Here is a 17,423-nt window from a genome sequence, read left to right as displayed (position 1 = left end):
GCTCTTGGGCGCCGTGATTCAAAAGAGTTTGAGATCCACTGGTCTACTGGGAAATCCGCCACTGTACGTAGCTGTTTCAGGTTCACAGCTGACATGATAGCGAGTAGAGGGAATGGCAGAATTATAACCTGTTGCGCAGAGTACTATGGTTACAATCCCCTCTCACTTCTCTGTGCCCATAGCTTCTGCACCCTCTGCAATAGCTGAAAGTCCACTAGAGGCTGTCATTTATATAAAATGTCATGTGTTTTCTAGTCAGATATCTATTACTGTATATGTGTAAATTGTGGGTAGTTGATGTGTCCAATGTTCTTCCATTCCCTAATCCCGGCATACAGGCTTTTTGTACTGCATTTTCCCAAATTCCTATTTGCGTACATAACAACATACGCATTAGCTCACATCAATTGTACATTAGCTCACATCAATTATACATATAAACTGTTAAGCAAAAATCTCAGGGATTTATAGACTTCCTAATAATTGATCTTAATTATAAGAAAGATGCATTCTATCTCCTTGGGACCTAGGAAAGCCACTAGCTTCAAAGAGAAGAGTCTTCTCTTTTATGTAAATAACTTTTATAATAAATATAATATATTTGAATTTATATAGTCCAAGAGGACTCAAGACACTGGCCCTCATTCCGAGTTGTTCGCTCTGTAATTTTCTTTGCATCGCAGCGATTTTCCGCTAATTGCGTATGCGCAATGTTCGCACTGCGACTGCGCCAAGTAAATTTGCTAAGAAGTTTGGTATTTTACTCACGGCATTACGAGGTTTTTTCTTCGTTCTGGTGATCGCAATGTGATTGACAGGAAGTGGGTGTTTCTGGGCGGAAACTTGCCGTTTTATGGGAGTGTGTGAAAAAACGCTGCCGTTTCTGGGAAAAACGCGGGAGTGGCTGGAGAAACGGGGGAGTGCCTGGGCGAACGCTGGGTGTGTTTGTGACGTCAAACCAGGAACGAAACTGACTGAACTGATCGCAGTGGCAGATTAAGTGTCGAGCTACTCAGAAACTGCTTAGAAATTTCTAATCGCAATTTTGAGAATCTTTCGTTCGCAATTTTGCTAAGCTAAGATTCACTCCCAGTAGGCGGCGGCTTAGCGTGTGCAATGCTGCTAAAAGCAGCTTGCGAGCGAACAACTCGGAATGAGGGCCACTGTACAGAAATCATGAACATACAGTAATACATAGATTAAGATTTACAGGAATTACAGAATCTAGGAACATAATACAGAGGTGAGGCAGCCTTCTTGGGCCCTTTAATTAGGTTACAATGGGGGTCATTCTGAGTTGATCGCTAGCTGCCGTTGTTCGCAGAGCTAAAAATCAGCATTTCTGCGTATGTGTATGCACCGCAATGCGCAGGCACGTCGTATGGGTACAATGAGCATATTGGGTTTGTACAGAGTCTAACGAAGATTCCAGTCGCATGTCCGAACGCAGGACGATTGACATGAAGGGGGCATTTCTGGGTGTCAACTGACTGTTTTTAGGGAGTGCTTAGAAAAACGCGGCATGTCTGGAAAAAAGCAGGCGTGGCTGGGTGAACGCTGGGCGGGTGTGTGACGTCAAAAGCCGTCCCTCCGTCGTTAGAATCAACGAACACGAAGAGTAACTACAGGGCTGGTCTTGTTTTGCACAAAAAGATTTTGCAGGTGCTCTGCTGCACAAGCGTTCGCACTTCTGCAAAGCGAAAATACACTCCCCAGTGGGTGGCAACAATGCGTTTGCACGGCTGCTAAAAATTGCTAGCGAGTGCTCAAGTCGGAATGACCCCCAATGTGCGAAACAAGCGATACATGGAAATAAGACATACAAGGGTAAAATGGAAAGTGACCAACAATTTACTCACTGAATAAATAGTTCCACATGTTGTTCAATATCTATATAGCAAATCAAGGGGTCTCTTTACTAAGTCTTGGATGGAGATAAAGTCGCCGGTCTTAGTAAATAGACCCCCAAGTCTGGCGAAACAGTATATCGCTAATTAGTAACATCAAGACAGAAAGTCAATGTTCATGTAAATGAATATCAAATCTGTCCTTATTAGCAGTTATTGAGCCCCAGTATTAGCGCGGTTAAGAAGTCACAGATAGATAGTCCTAAAGAATCACCTTACACCCATCTTAGAGGGCTCCCCCTGTGGTGACACTGCACTGGCTGAGATAACAACTAAAGAGACTCACCAAACACTCTGACTTCTCCAACCAACTTTTATTAGAATAAATTGTTTAACATTTACATAGAAATCATTTATTTTGTACACTCAATTCACCTACCATAATAAAATGAACAATACCTTTACATATGCATTTACAGTCCTACCCTTTACCACCGTTAGTGCTGCACTAAGGGGCAGATATATTAACCTGGAGAAGGGATAAAGAAGTTATAAAGCAGTGATAAGCGCAAGGTGATAACGCACCAGCCAATCATTACGGAATTGAAAAATGCGTTGTCACCTTGCATTTTTCACTGCTTATCACTCCTTTATCCCATCTCCGGTCTTAATACATCTGCCCAATATCAATTAGCATGTATTTGTAAATCAAAGGCTGGGCACCTTTTTGATCTAGCAGCGGGACTGAGGTTCTGTGTATAGCGTACTTGACGATGTTTGTAATTTCTCCTTTAGGAGAAGCGCAGAGAGAATCAGCTGACTGGAGGTGGGGGCGGGGTCCAGCAGCATGTGTCACTAGGCCCCACCCCCTTGCTGGGAGTGCAGCGAATTGTGTCTCCTTCGAGGCGCTTGTTCCAATATGACATCATTTTCATAGAAACACATTACATTGATTTACCTGTGATTTGATGCTTTATACTTCTTATAGCATTCACTTCGCTATGAAGTGGGCAGGATTCTGGCGGTCCTCCTAATCTTTCAGGGGTGTGGGAGAATACCTGCAAATTCGGTAGTCTCCCACATATTCCGGGACAGTAGGCAAGTATGGTGTATAGCAGGTCTCGACAACTTCCAGGGGCCATGGCCCTAGATTTTGCAGTATGTCTACCAGATTATGGAGGGAGGTAGAAGATCCTATTCAGCCTCAGCAGCCCCAACAAAGATTTGTGGGCATGCCTGTATTGTGGTGGACATTCCATGCACACGAGTGCATGCGCTGAGTGTCCGTCCTGGCCTGCGACTGTTGTGTCTGTCCATCTGCTTTCACCTAATTCCAGCTGCATAAAGCTCTCCGATAAGAGTGTCTATATGTGGCCAGTGATTGTGGCTTCGGAGGGGGTAGTGATGTGGCCACATGGTGAGGCATTGTTCACCCGGGGCGTAGCTGTGGAGGCGTGATTTGCCTGGGGGTACTCCTTTAGTTGTGTGACCATGGGGCTTGGCTGCCCGGTGGGGTTAGCTGCTCATTAATGTGGTCGCAGGGGGGAGGGTGGGGGTCATTGTTTGCATGGGGGTAGCTGCACAGCATAGTGTCTGCGGAGGGCTCCTACTTTCATCCTGGCTCCTAGATTTTAGAGCCCTGGTGCATAGAATCCTGGTGTGCCTATAAAATGGAGCTGTCAAGCATTAAAATAAACATTGACTTTCTGCCTGGATTATACCAATTAATGATATAACCTCAGACCCAATTTACAATATCGCTACTGAACCTTGATAACATTGGTACTACTGCTTACTTTTTATATACAAAGCTCATTGTTTTTATATGCATTGGATTCTATGTTGTTTGTTGTGTGATGTGATCCATATTTATAAATTGTATATTTTATTTTAAAGTTGTATTGAGTGCATTAGAAACAATAATTCAGTATCAGTAGCGGATCTTGCTACGGGCACGCAGGATTTTTGGCTGGGGTGCCGCCTTCCGGAGGGCACCGCCGCCATCCGGAGGGCACCGCCGCCATAGCAAGATCCGCTACTGGTGCCCCCTGTCCTCGGTAGATGCTGTGCAGTGCGGTGATGCCGTGCGGTGCGCGATGAAGTAAGTAATCGTTCACCGCACGGCATTGTGGGAGCGGCACATAGACACTAGTGGTCATGATTGGCCTCTAGTGTTTATGCGGTGCTATCACGTCTCTCCCGTAGATCAGAGGAGGAGCGGTGCCGGCGGCCGGAGATGGAGGGCAGCAGTGGTCGGGAATCAGGAGCTGGAATGGTGAGTATTAATTTATTATTTTACATTTTTTTTTGTAAGTGGCACAACTCTACTGGGGGCACAACTCTACTGGGGGCACAAACGGGAGCACAACTCTACAGGGGGCATAACTGACCACGCCCCTTTATAAATCCACGCCCCTATTTTCGCCCGGGGCGCCACAAGGGCTAGAACTGGCCCTGTTCAGTATATGTTTGTTTTCCTCTGGTACATGCACCGCCTATGTTTGTATTTCACACTGAGACATTGTTTAATCTGAGGTTAGAAAGAAGACCAAACTGAAGTCCAAATCCAATTCAAACTGTTTTATGTTTTATTAGACATTCTTAAGATACAAAGCAAAATACCTAAATATGAAAAAACGTTTCCTCAGTGCTAATAAAAATATTTCTTAATATAAAATGAAATCATGTCATCTCGTGGAGTAGGCCAGTCAGTTGATGGCAGAGGCGCATTCTGGGATACTTGCCTGCTCAGGGAGAGCCACTCGAGATTCAGGAGTCTTCCAGACGCCCTGGAAGAGTAGGCTAGTATGCTTTAAAATTATTTTCTTAAGGAGGATATACTGACATAGCTGGTACATAGGGAGGGAGTGTTTAAACAATTTATTCAGCAATTATTAACTATGTATAATTAACACAGGGGATATTGCTGGAAGATAGGCTCACATTTGCAAACAAACTTTTAAAACAGTCGCACTGTGTGGGGTTCGCCCGGCCACTCAGCTGCTGCTACCTCTCTCACATAAAGCCGTGTAACACTGCTCTGAACCTGTCTTCTGGGGGAGATTACGTCTCTCCCATTCCGCCCCCAGCCACAGCGAAGGGCAGGAAGGACAAGAGGACTGCTGGCCGGTGGATGCTGCTGCCCTAGAGCAAACGTAAGTATAATACTCTCTCTCTCCCTCCCTATGTAAAAGGGGATTCTGCCTGCCGTAATGTGTAAAAAGGGGACTCTGCCTGTATAATGTGTAAAAAGGGGACTCTGCCTGCCGTAATGTGTAAAAAGGGGGACTCTGTTGCTGTAATGTGTAAAAAGGGGGACTCTGCTACCTGCGGTAATGTGTAAAAGGGGACTCTACCTGCCGTAATGTGTAAATGGCGACTCTACCTGATGTAATGTGTAAATAGGAGCTCTACCTGCGATAATGTGTAAATAGGAGCTCTACCTGCCGTAATGTGTAAAAAGGGACTCTACCTGCCATAATGTGTAAAAGGGGACTCTACCTGCTGTAATGTGTAAAAGGGGACTCTACCTGCGGTAATGTGTAAATAGGAGCTCTACCTGCCGTAATGGGTAAAAAGGGACTCTACCTGCCGTAATGTGTAAAAGGGGACTCTACCTGCCGTAATGTGTAAAAGGGAGCTCTACCTCCCGTAATGTGTAAAAGGGGGCTCTACCTGACATAATGTGTAATAGGTGCTCTACCTGTTGTAATGTGTAAAATGGGGTCTACCTGTTGTAATGTGCGACAGGGGCTCTACCTGGAGTAATGTGTGTAAGTGGCACTACTGTGCGGCGTAATTTGAATAATGGAGACTACTGTACTGTGTAATATGAATTGGTATTATTTTGTGGCCACACCCATTCCCCATGAAGTCACGCCACAAAAGAAATGTTGGGCTTGCCTACGGCGCGCACTGGCCCTATTTTAAATATGGGGGGGCGCCAATGCTGTTTCTTGCACACAGCGTTAAAATGTCTAGTTACGCCACTGGTATCTGCTGATGGCTGTGAGCTTGTACATGAAAAAAAATGGCGTCTGAGTCACTATTGCTGTGTCAAGTCTGCGCAGCCATAGACCAACCCTTAGCCCCAGTGTTCCTCAGTTTTGCATATAGATCACGAATGTGTATGCAATTGTGAATGATTTTGCCTTGGCTCTGGTGGGCATCTCTTTTTTTATTTGTGGGCAGCAGCTTCACTTGCTAATATTTGCAATTCCATTGTCTAGAAGATCACAATTGCAATTGCGTACAAACATGAATTAGGCCCATTGTTCACTGGTTGTTCAACTATGTATTTAACTTTGCTATATTCCTACACTTTGTGCCTAGAGCAATGGTAGTCAACATCTGGCATGTCTGTAGAACTATATATCCCAGCATTCCCTGCCACTGTTTTAGCATGTGCTGACAGAATACCTGTGGAAGTTTTCTTGTGGGATGTGTAGCTCCACAGCAGCTAGAGTGCACACATTGCCTACCCCTGCACTATAGTGTAGTTGGCCTCAGTAATGAAAATATGGAAGGGCTGATAAGATCTAATTAGTGTAATACAGTTGTGTTTCCGCACAAAAGAACAATCAAAACAAGAAATAGCAGTATATTTTTGAAACCAACTCTTAATATTCTATGTGCTGGCATTGCCAGTTATATTTAGTTGGTGGTGCACCAGGGGGTACAGTAAAACACTACCGAATAGTCAATACTATATTATTTTTGTTAAATAATCCTTTTACACGGATTTAATTAAAAGTTAGGTTTTAAGCTATACAATATTTTTCTTTCTTAATGAGTGCACCAACAATAGATCTAATTAGTGCAGAGTAATAAATCCATACGCCACTAACCAGCATTTAACTGACGTCAAAAATTGTCATTTGTTAGCGGGGTTTTTTACTTCAGTTAACTGCTGCTCAAAACTGACAAATATAGAGATTGCAGCCATATGACTATGAGGTAGCGAGGATAAGAATCATATTATTCACAAACCAAATAGTTTCTGAGTTAACACATACACGCTATATATATCCTTAATATTAGCCCAAACCCTAATTTTATACTAAGCTCATATTCGTCCATAGGGACCTAGCATTGACCCCCACCCATAATACCATCCATGTTTTCCCAAATTCTCAAATAATTTCTCAAAGGCAGGTCACAGAGAGTATCGTCTGGAGTATACTCATCACCATCAGTGCCATTGCCATGATGTGTTCCACAAGGTTCTATACTATCCTCCATGATTTTTGCAGAACACATGCTCCCGCTGGGTGAAATAATCAAGCGCCATGGCCTGGTCTACCACTGCTATGCAGATGATACACAACTGTACTTGTCCTTTGCTCCGGGCACTGATAACCCAATAGCAACCCTAAATGGCTGTCTAGCTGAGCTCCAGGAGTGGATGAGTGCCAGTTGGCTGCGACTGAACCCAGATAAAACAGAGGTCCTTATGATAGGACTGCAACATCAAAGGACAAGACTGCAGCATAGCCAACCAACTGGACTTACACTCGGGGATTCAGAATTACAAACCACTGATCATGTGCGGAATCTTGGCGTTGTCCTGGATGGTGGCTTGACACTTAAACATCAGATATCAGCCACAATTAAATCCTTATTCTTTCACCTGAGGAACATAGCCAGAATCAAGCACTTAATTCCCTCAGATGATCTGCCAAAACTCATACATGCATTTGTATCATCTCGATTGGACTACTGTAATGCCATCTACCTTGATCTCCCAGAAAAAGAATTGCACCGCTTACATCTGGTACAAAACACAGCTGCCAGGCTGTTAACCAACCAGCCCCGTACTAGCCACATAACACCCATCCTCTACTCTCTTCACTTGCTGCCGTAAGATGGCGAATCATCTTCAAGATTGGCTTACTGAGTTTCAAAGCACTACATGACCAGGGCCCAAGGTACCTGAAGTAGCTTCTGATCACATACTGCCCCACTCGATTACTGCGATCTGTAGATGAAGGACTTTTAGAGGTACAGTACCTGGAATCTCCCGTAATTCATCTGGGGGTTGAGCTTTTAGTCATGCGGCTCCGACTCTATGGAACTCACTTCCGCACAGTGCGAGAGGCCGCAACTATAGAATCCTTCAAAAGTAGACTCAAGACTTTCCTGTTTACTCAAACATTCCCATAAATGTCCCTTTAGTATCTCCATGCTTCTGTATTTTATGAAAAGCTGTTCTGTACTTCATTATTTTCTGCACTACATTATGCTATGTATCTGTTAAGCGCCTTGAGTCCTATTGGAGAAAGAGCGCTATATAAATAAAATTATTATTATTATTATATAGTGTGCAAGTCCTACACTTCCGCATACTTTGAAGCGAACAGAAATACATACTGTAAAGTATTTGTGGAGGAGCTGTCACCTGCAGCAATTTGGGCCTTTTTACATTTCTGTAAAAACTTTTGCTTCACAATTAGACTGAATTATTTGCATTATTATTTATTATATCTTCATCTGGTATTCTGATAGTGGGTGGTCTTCAGTATGCCGACTGACGGGATCCCGGCGCACAGTGTACCGGCGCCGGAATACCGACAGCCGGTATACCGACACTTATTCTCCCTCAAGAGGGTCCACGACCCCCCTGGAGGGAGAATAAAATAGCGTGGTGCGCGTAGCGCGCCACCGTGCCCGTAGAGTGGCGAGCGCAATGAGCCCGCAAGGGGCTCATTTGCGCTCGCCACACTGTCGGTAAGCCGGCGGTCGGCCTCCCGGCGCCGGTATGCTGATCACCGGGAGCCCGACCGCCGGCATACCATACTGAACCCCTGATAGTATATGCCTCCTTGGGTCACAATCTTTGCTTACTTTATATATTGTTCATCTGTTTCTTTTTCCGCTCTGTGGGTTACTTTGTTTAACTTTTTCTTACTGTATTTGCCTTAGGTTACAGAGAGCAATAACTGACCGGGAAGGATGGGCTGGTAGTCTGTCCTAGTGCACAGTGGGGACATGGTCACTTTTTAGAAATGATTTTAGGCATGGCCTCTTGAGACAATTCACTGTATGTGCCTTATTATCACACAATGGGGTAAATTTACTAAGATGGGAGTGCTATTTAAGGTGGAATGTTGCCCATAGCAACCAATCAGATTTCAGATATTATCTTCTATAAGGTGCTAGATAAATGAGAAGTAGAATCTGTTTGGTTGCTATGGGCAACATCCCATCTTAAATAGAAGTCCCATCTTAGTAAATTTGCCCCTATGATAGTATTTTGGGACAGTGGTACAGTATATTGGGGTACAAATAGTGTTACCTCTGTGTCAAGCATGGTGCAAGCCTTATGATGGAAAAACTATGGGGTATTCCACTGTGACAGACAACACATGCTGAAACCCTGCTACCTCTGGTTCTATTACTTTGTGATTCAGTCACATTCTGTCTTTTGTCTAAATAAGTCAATTCCTATGTATGCATGGTGTAGACGAGGCATGTCCAAACTGTGGTTCTCCAGCTGTTGTGAAACTACATATCCCAGCATGCCCTTACACAGTTTTGCTGTCAGAGAATGCTAAAGCTGTGTCAGGGCATGCTGGGATGTGTAGTTTCACAACAGCTGGAGGGCTGCAGTTTGGACATGCCTGGTGTAGACATTCATATCTTATAAATATTAAGGCAAATCTAAACATCCACCACTGGAATGTATGTGTCCTTTGCTATAACGACCTGGATTCAGAATCAGAATCCAGTAGCATGAAAGAAAAGCAAGCTGAGATAGGGTCACAGAGCAAAGAAAGGTTAGAGGCAGCCAGGTTCCATATACAATCAGGCAGATCAGAGGTTGGGTCAGAGGTAATGTTGTGAACAAGCTGGTAAAGATTCCTGTGTACAGCATGACAGAATGCATCAGGATCAGACGCAGTGGGATTACTGGGCAGGAGCACAGTAACTGGCAATGGGGAAGTGATGGGCTGCTTTATAAGGACATTCAGTGGGTGGAAGACTGAGCTGGGGACAAGCAAGGAACTGTCTATCAGATATACAGTTCAGACAGTAGAGCAGCACCCTCCAGAGGCAGAAGCCCTGAGTTCAAATCCTCCCACTTGCTTGACATTAGCACCATCAACTGGTGGCAGAGCTGTACAGGCTTCCAGTCTTTGCTTAAAAATGTTTTACCCTCTCTGCTAAATTAAGATTTTCATATTTTTTAAACAGATTGGTACAAATTTCAAAAGGAAAGTATTGATCACTAAGACTTAAAGTGTGTTTGAAAAACTGACGTATTTGTCTGCAAGTTGGTTTACATTCATTTATATGTTACAAATGTGATTGTTTTCATTTATTGCAAGCAAATGTCCATCTTCTACTACTGTAGCACATTTACATTAGCTGAGCAAACAAAGGCAAAGATGTTTGGCTGGAACTTGTGTTTGATTGGAGGTGTGTACCCTGGGTAACGGTTACTGATTCCTGAAAAATATTGTTTTACATTTGTGAACTCACACTATCTGCACAATATAATAATTATAATAATAATAATAATTTTATTTATATAGCGCTCTTTCTCCAACAGGACGCAAGGCGCTTTATAGACATCAAAAACAATGCACATTGGCCCTCATTCCGAGTTGATCGCTCGGTAATTTTCATCGCATCGCAGTGAAATTCCGCTTAGTACGCATGCGCAATATTCGCACTGCGACTGCGCCAAGTAATTTAACAATGAAGATAGTATTTTTACTCACGGCTTTTTCTTCGCTCCGGCGATCGTAGTGTGATTGACAGGAAATGGGTGTTACTGGGCGGAAACACGGCGTTTTATGGGCGTGTGGATCAAAACGCTACCGTTTCCGGAAAAAACGCAGGAGTGGCCGGAGAAACGGAGGAGTGTCTGGGCGAACGCTGGGTGTGTTTGTGACGTCAAACCAGGAACGACAAGCACTGAACTGATCGCAGATGCCGAGTAAGTCTGAAGCTACTCAGAAACTGCTACGAGGTGTTTAATCGCAATATTGCGAATACATCGTTCGCAATTTTAAGAAGCTAAGATTCACTCCCAGTAGGCGGCGGCTTAGCGTGTGTAACTCTGCTAAAATCGCATTGCGAGCGATCAACTCGGAATGAGGGCCATAATACAGAGGATTTGAGTAATATAGCAATAGATCAGCCACACAGACATAAAAGAAAACTTTAAGCACACAGAAAGAATAATTCATAATTGGTGCAGGCATTTTGGGTAATTACTTCCAAGGGTTGTGTATTCCACCCTCACAAGGTACCAGGTGTGGCAGCCATCTTGGGAGCACAGCGTAGGATTACCCAGGGTGGAATAGTCCACCCCTAGGAGAGATGACACAAAATGGGGCTGATTTAAGAGTTCTACAGTTCAGAGTAGGATTCCAACAAAACCACCAGGTCCATGTGTTTTTCATCCCATCCACAAGTGTACCAGATGAGGCAGCCATGTTGGGTGCACTTTGAAGGTAACACTGTGGTAGGTGAGCCATACAAGGGCCCAGTACATATATGGGAAAACTGACACTTATGTAGTAGTATGATGTACCCTGTATGTAGGGCGCAGTGGCAGGGTGTGCATTCAGTGGAGGTAAACATTACAGGAAAAGCACACAGTGGGGTGGAAGAGAAGAGATAAAAAGAAAAAGAAAAAAAACACATAACAACGGGGGGGAGAAATAAACAATAGCAGGTAACCAGTGGCAGAAGGAAAATTGGGATAACATTATTTTGATAAGATCATATTGATGAGTTGTTTTGCACATTTCAACTCTATTGTATTTTTGCACTTACATTTGTCACTTTACCTTAATTGATGATGGTTGTAGCACCTTAACAACATTATCCATATTATATAAATACTGTACTATGGCTGACACAATTTTAAGTTATGTTCTAGTACAATATTTATAACAACAGTACCAATGTTAGCCTAGTGTATATTTTTATAAGACTACTGGTATATATTAATCTACAATGTGTTGACATTAACATCATTCTAAATAGAACGCAGGATAAGACTATTTTGACAATATGGGGTTCTGACAGGGTTCACAGTAAATAAATTGTGAAAAACGTGTAATGTTTAATATCAGCATTTTACATCTGATCTATTTATGCAAAACCATTTTTTTTTGTAGAAATCATTGACAAAGTGGTTAAAGTCTCTAATATGCTCATATTAAGCAAGATGTAACTTTTCTCAAGCTGACTGTTTTCCAAGCAATGAGTTTGGAACTGTTAACCCTACAGGAGTGACGCCAAATTTTGTGATATGAACGCCGACACTGGGTCTGTGAGACCCATTCAGATTTCTGAGTTGTTTTAGGAAACCTATGGTTATTGATCAGGAATGACATCAGTAATGGAAATAGAAACCTTACTCTCCAACTATTGTTTTATTAATTCACCAAGAAAAAAAATTATTATAATTGATTACATTTCCTGTCCTGTATTTTGTAAGCATTCCTCACACATAAATTTTACATGCTCCATACAAAGAAAATGATTACATTTTTCACAGTAATATTGTGTTTTCTATCCTTGCTGATGCATTTGCATCATCTTCCTCGTTTTCCTGGCAGTGGCAATTTCTCTGTATAGCAGTGACTACAGGCACTCAAAAGGGGTTCAGTATGGTATGCCGGCGGTCGGGCTCCCGGCGACCAGCATACCGGCGCCGGGAGCCCGACCGCCGGCTTACCGACAGTGTGGCGAGTGCAAATGAGCCCCTTGCGGGCTCGCTGCGCTCGCCACGCTATTTTATTCTCCCTCCAGGGGGGTCGTGGACCCCCACGAGGGAGAATAAGTGTCGGTATGCTGGCTGTTCAGATTCCGGCGCCGGTAAACTGTGCGCCGGGATCCCGTCAGTCGGCATACTGAAGACCACCCCTCAAAAGAGTTACCTGAGTACTGACGCTGGGTCTCTCACACCCGGCAGACAAAGGAAGGGGTGTTGCAGAAATCGCGACTAGCACATCGTAATGCTTTATCAGTAGACGGACAGTAAACGACACACTACGAAGGTACTGAAAAGTTTATCGCTCCTTCTCCTGAATTCGACCAGATAGAACAACAATCAAACAAATTGAGTGTAACTCAACCACGCACTGCCTTACTGATTGAATGGATGTGTAAGCAAAACCAAAAAAGGTACATAGGTGCAAAAGAGTATAACTGTACTGACAACACCAGTACGTTTTGCTTTTTTGTACCTTTTTTGGTTTTGCTTACACATCCATTCAGTCAGTAAAACAGTGCGCGGTTGAGTTACACTCAGTTTGTTTGTAATTCATCTTGTTTTTGGGTGTGGAGTGACACCCTGAGTGTACCTCCACTGCACCGTATAGGGTGCAGAAGTTCGCTAATTGTATTGTTATTATCAGAACAACAATCAGAATGGCTGAGTCTCATCAGCATTGAAGGGTTAATATAACATGGCTGGATAGCCAATTTCTATAAATGAAAGCTGAAATTGTCATCTGAAAACTGTCCTGTTATATTTTTATGTATTCAGAAAATATTTGGGATCCTGAATGATTTAGGAAAAAACAACTGTATTTCTGTTTTCTATCTATACAGACACAGAAAAGTTAGTATTTTACTTTTGTGTGCAACATTTGGATGATATTTTGTATGAGTTATGGAAAACATTAAAAGAGTAAAAACGTATTTAAAACATTGTTCTGTGTACAAGCATTTCATTGTTTTTATTTAATGTTTCTTCATATTGGAATAGTTGATACATTTTTAAAAACATATTGATAATGTATCACAAATAATTGACATGTTTAGTCTGTATACAAGAAATGTTTTAGTTATATTTGTATTTGGTTTTCAAGCTCCATCTAGTGGTTCTTTTGACATAAATTCTGTACAAATATTACTGTTATTTAGTTGGCTAAAGCATCTGCCTCAGCTTTCATATCTGAGGTTGCATTACGCCTTAATGATCAGACAATGGGCCTTATTCAGAGCTGCGTTCGCTCTTTTTACTTATATTGTATTTAATATTATTATTATTAGTAGTAGTAGTAGTAGTATTTGATACAGTGATGGACCTAATAGAATAATTTTGTAGAGTTCAGGTTTACTTTCCTACTTCAGTATGTAGTATTCACATTATTTGCAAGTGTGCAAAATACAAGTGTGTCACATAATAGTGAGGATGATTCCATTTTGTTGTGTGATGATGTCATTCTTTTTTTATCATCTCATTTATTTTAATTCATTGGGGGCAATTCAATAATTTTTTGGCCTGTACCCTAGGGAGAAATTCAATTGTTGCTCCATTCATGTGCAAATACCATATGCTCCCAATTATTTCTGCTCGCTCCCTCTTGAGGATCTAAGCAAAAATGTGCGAAAAGTCCAGCTTTTTGCACATTTTCCTTTTCACACGGAAGAGTTTAGAAAGGTTTACCTGCTTAACATGTACATGAGCATAGCTAAGCATTAATAGACACAGGATCAAGGTTAGATAATTCATCATTCACACGCACATTAGCATTGCTACAATAAGTGATACCTCCCAACTTCATAAGGACAGTCCCGTCTTTCAGACAATTGCCCTCATTCCGAGTTGATCGCTTGCTAGCTATTTTTTGCAGAGCAGCGATCAGATAGTCGCCGCCTCTAGGGGAGTGTATTTTTGCTTTGCAAGTGTGTGAACGCTTGTGCAGCCGAGCGGTACGAAAATGTTTTTTGCAGTTTCTGAGTAGGTCTGAACTTACTCAGCCCTTGCGATCACTTCAGCCTGTCCGGTCCCAGAATTGACGTCAGACACCCACCCTGCAAACGCTTGGACACACCTGCGTTTTCCCTACCACTCCCAGAAAATGGTCAGTTGACACCCATAAACGCCCTCTTCCTGTCAATCTCCTTGCGATCGGTTGTGCAAATGGATTAGTCGCTAGAAGCCTTGCACAGCAACGATGCTGTTTGTACCCGTACGACGTGCGTGCGCATTGCGGTGCATACGCATGCACAGTAGTAACCTGATCGCTGCGCTGCGAAAATCGTCAGCGTGCGATCAACTTGGAATGACCCCCCAATATCCTGCTGTCCCACCGTGAGCCGCAATGTCCTATAAGCGGGGGGGAAGGTTGGGGGGAGTATTACATCACAGCTGGTAAATCCAGGGAAGGGAGCATGGGGGTATGCTCCCGAAATAACTAAAATGGTGGATGTGTTGTGAGGCCATGCCCTCCCATCCTAGACTACAGACCCACCAAGCAGAGGCCATGCCTCCTTTTCAGATGCACACTACGCGAATGTCCTGGGTTGCAGCGACCGTAAGTTGGGAGGTATGGCTAAGTATTTCAGCATTAATAGGCACAGGATCATGGTTAGGTAGATCAGCATTTATATGAACATTAGCATGGGCAGGAACATCAGCATTTACATTAAGGGTGAATTCAATAAAAAAAGGCAAATGTAAAAAAAAACCTCTTGCGTAGGGTATTTCCCACAGCTGCAGGGCTTTCCTATTCAATTAGAGGAGAGAAAATGAGATACGGCACCTTTTTTTTACACTCCTCCAGAGCAAATTTGATTTTTCCTAAAATCACTAGAAAGTACAGTTTTCCAATTAGCTTAATTAGACAGTAATTACTCCCTTTTCCGATGCATTGTCTTCTTCATGGAAGCCGGTCTCCTGCAGCAGAGGTGAGTGTGTGCGTGAGTGTGTGAGTGAGTGTGTGTGTAACCCCCGATGTGTGTGTGACCCCTCCCCGGGAGGCAGCAGCAGGGAGAATTACATCTCCAAGCAGCCACCTCCCCTCCAAGCAGCTCCCTCGCCTCCCAGCAGCCCCCTCCCAAGTGCAAAGATGGAGGGTAGACCACCAGGAGCTGCAGAGACCACTGGACCGGTAAGTATAATTTATTTTTGTTATTCTTTTTTTTTATTATTTATTAAAAATTGGATACTAAGGTTATCAGGAGCGCGCATACCCACAGTAATCCAAAATTAGGTGCGATGGGCGCAAGTTTATTTGTGTGAAAACCTTGCACCCAATTGAATTTCCCATTATTATTTTTTTTGTCTCTTTTGTCTCATGGGTAGTAGGTAGATGGAGTGCTTAGGAAGAGTGACTGTAGGGATCTTTGTTAGTGTGTATTTGTTTGGCAGACATACTAACTGCAATCCAGTGACTATCATTCAAATGGAAACATGCTACTGTGTGCTTATCAGACACTAGTAGCACCGGGACACGTATGATTTGCTGGCGGACGGAATCAGGGCCGTATTTTCATATGGGCTCAATGGGCACTTGCCCAAGGGCCCCGGGAGTATAATGGCCCTAGTCTAATAGCTGGGGGTCCCCTTTTTACAAGGGTACCAGAATTTTGAAAATTGGCCCTGGGGAACCAGAGATATCGGACTTCAAAGCAGTGGTCCCCATCCAAGCCTGTTAATTTCTCTTCCCAGCCAGATATCTCGGGTTCTGTCTGACTTAGAATTTTGTATGAGGGTATACTCCAAAATCTGTGACTCTCTCCTTTTGGTGGACACTGGCAGCTTGTCTCTACTATGCCCAGAACCAGAGATATCAGCCTTCAAGCAGCTGGTCCTTGCACCAGCTCCACATGCCTAATATGCAGTTTTATATTTTCGTCGGTGTATTGCTTTGGTTCCTAAACTCTGATCCCCAAGTCCCCAGTACCTTTTGAAAGGTGGGCCTCTCTAGCTTGTTATCACATTCAAAGCTAAGAAATCTATTTCCAGGAACTTGAGATATATGGGGTCAAGCAAGTTGCCCTCCTACTGGAAAATGATGAATAATAAGCCCACTCCACTATCCACCCCTCCCCTACGTATTAAACACCCCCTACCACCCTGGAAGTCATGTATCTGGGCCCCTTCATATGGCCCAATGCCCCCATGCCCCCTCCTACAAATTAGCCCCATCTGTGCAGTAAAGGACTAATTAGCAGAAATTACTGCTCCAGGTCCTACATACTGAGTAGAAGATAGAACACGCTCTACTGCCCGCAGGACATCAAAACTGCTGCTGATAGCTCCGCCCACCCCTACCACTGGAGCATGGGTAGTGGCCCCAGTGCATTGTTGTGCCCAGGGGCCTACACTGCTGTTAAGACAGCCCTGGACGGGATGCCGGTCGTCATAATCCTGACAGTGTGATCCCGTCCGCCAGAATGCTGCTGTGGGGTGAGCGCTAGAAAGCCCCTTGCGGGCTCACTGCGCTCGCCATGCAGTGGGCACGGTGACTTGCTGTGCTCACCACAGGTCATATTCTCCCTCTATGGGTGGCGTGGTATATTGGCAGCGGCGTTTCACCTTATCGGGATTCTGGTGTCGGTATTGTGACCGTCGAGATCCCGACTGGCAGTATTTTAACTACTTCCCGTAGCACCTACAGTCCAGTGCTGCAAAGCAAACAGGCTCTTGTGTATGTTTAAGACAGAGTTTTCCTGATATCTACCTGTAGTGTGTAATGTATATCACTTGTGTATAAGGGCAGAGAGTGCAATTTGAAGATTACAAACACATGTAGGAGAGCTATCCAAAAGCAGTATTACAATCAAAGATATTTATTTCATATACATAAGAAAATCGTAAAA

At 43.5% G+C, this 17,423-nt stretch overlaps 1 protein-coding gene across 5 annotated transcripts in view; it reads left to right on the top strand.

Annotated features, from left to right (window-relative positions):
* Positions 1 to 17,423, top strand: part of FILIP1 (filamin A interacting protein 1) — a 393,141-nt gene that overhangs the window by 246,647 nt on the left and 129,071 nt on the right. The window lies entirely within an intron of this gene.

Source organism: Pseudophryne corroboree, chromosome 4, assembly GCF_028390025.1.
Source record: "Pseudophryne corroboree isolate aPseCor3 chromosome 4, aPseCor3.hap2, whole genome shotgun sequence".
Classification (NCBI taxonomy): domain Eukaryota; kingdom Metazoa; phylum Chordata; class Amphibia; order Anura; family Myobatrachidae; genus Pseudophryne; species Pseudophryne corroboree.
The sequence above is the reverse complement of the archived record's forward strand: the minus strand, read 5'-3'. Positions and strand labels throughout refer to the sequence as shown.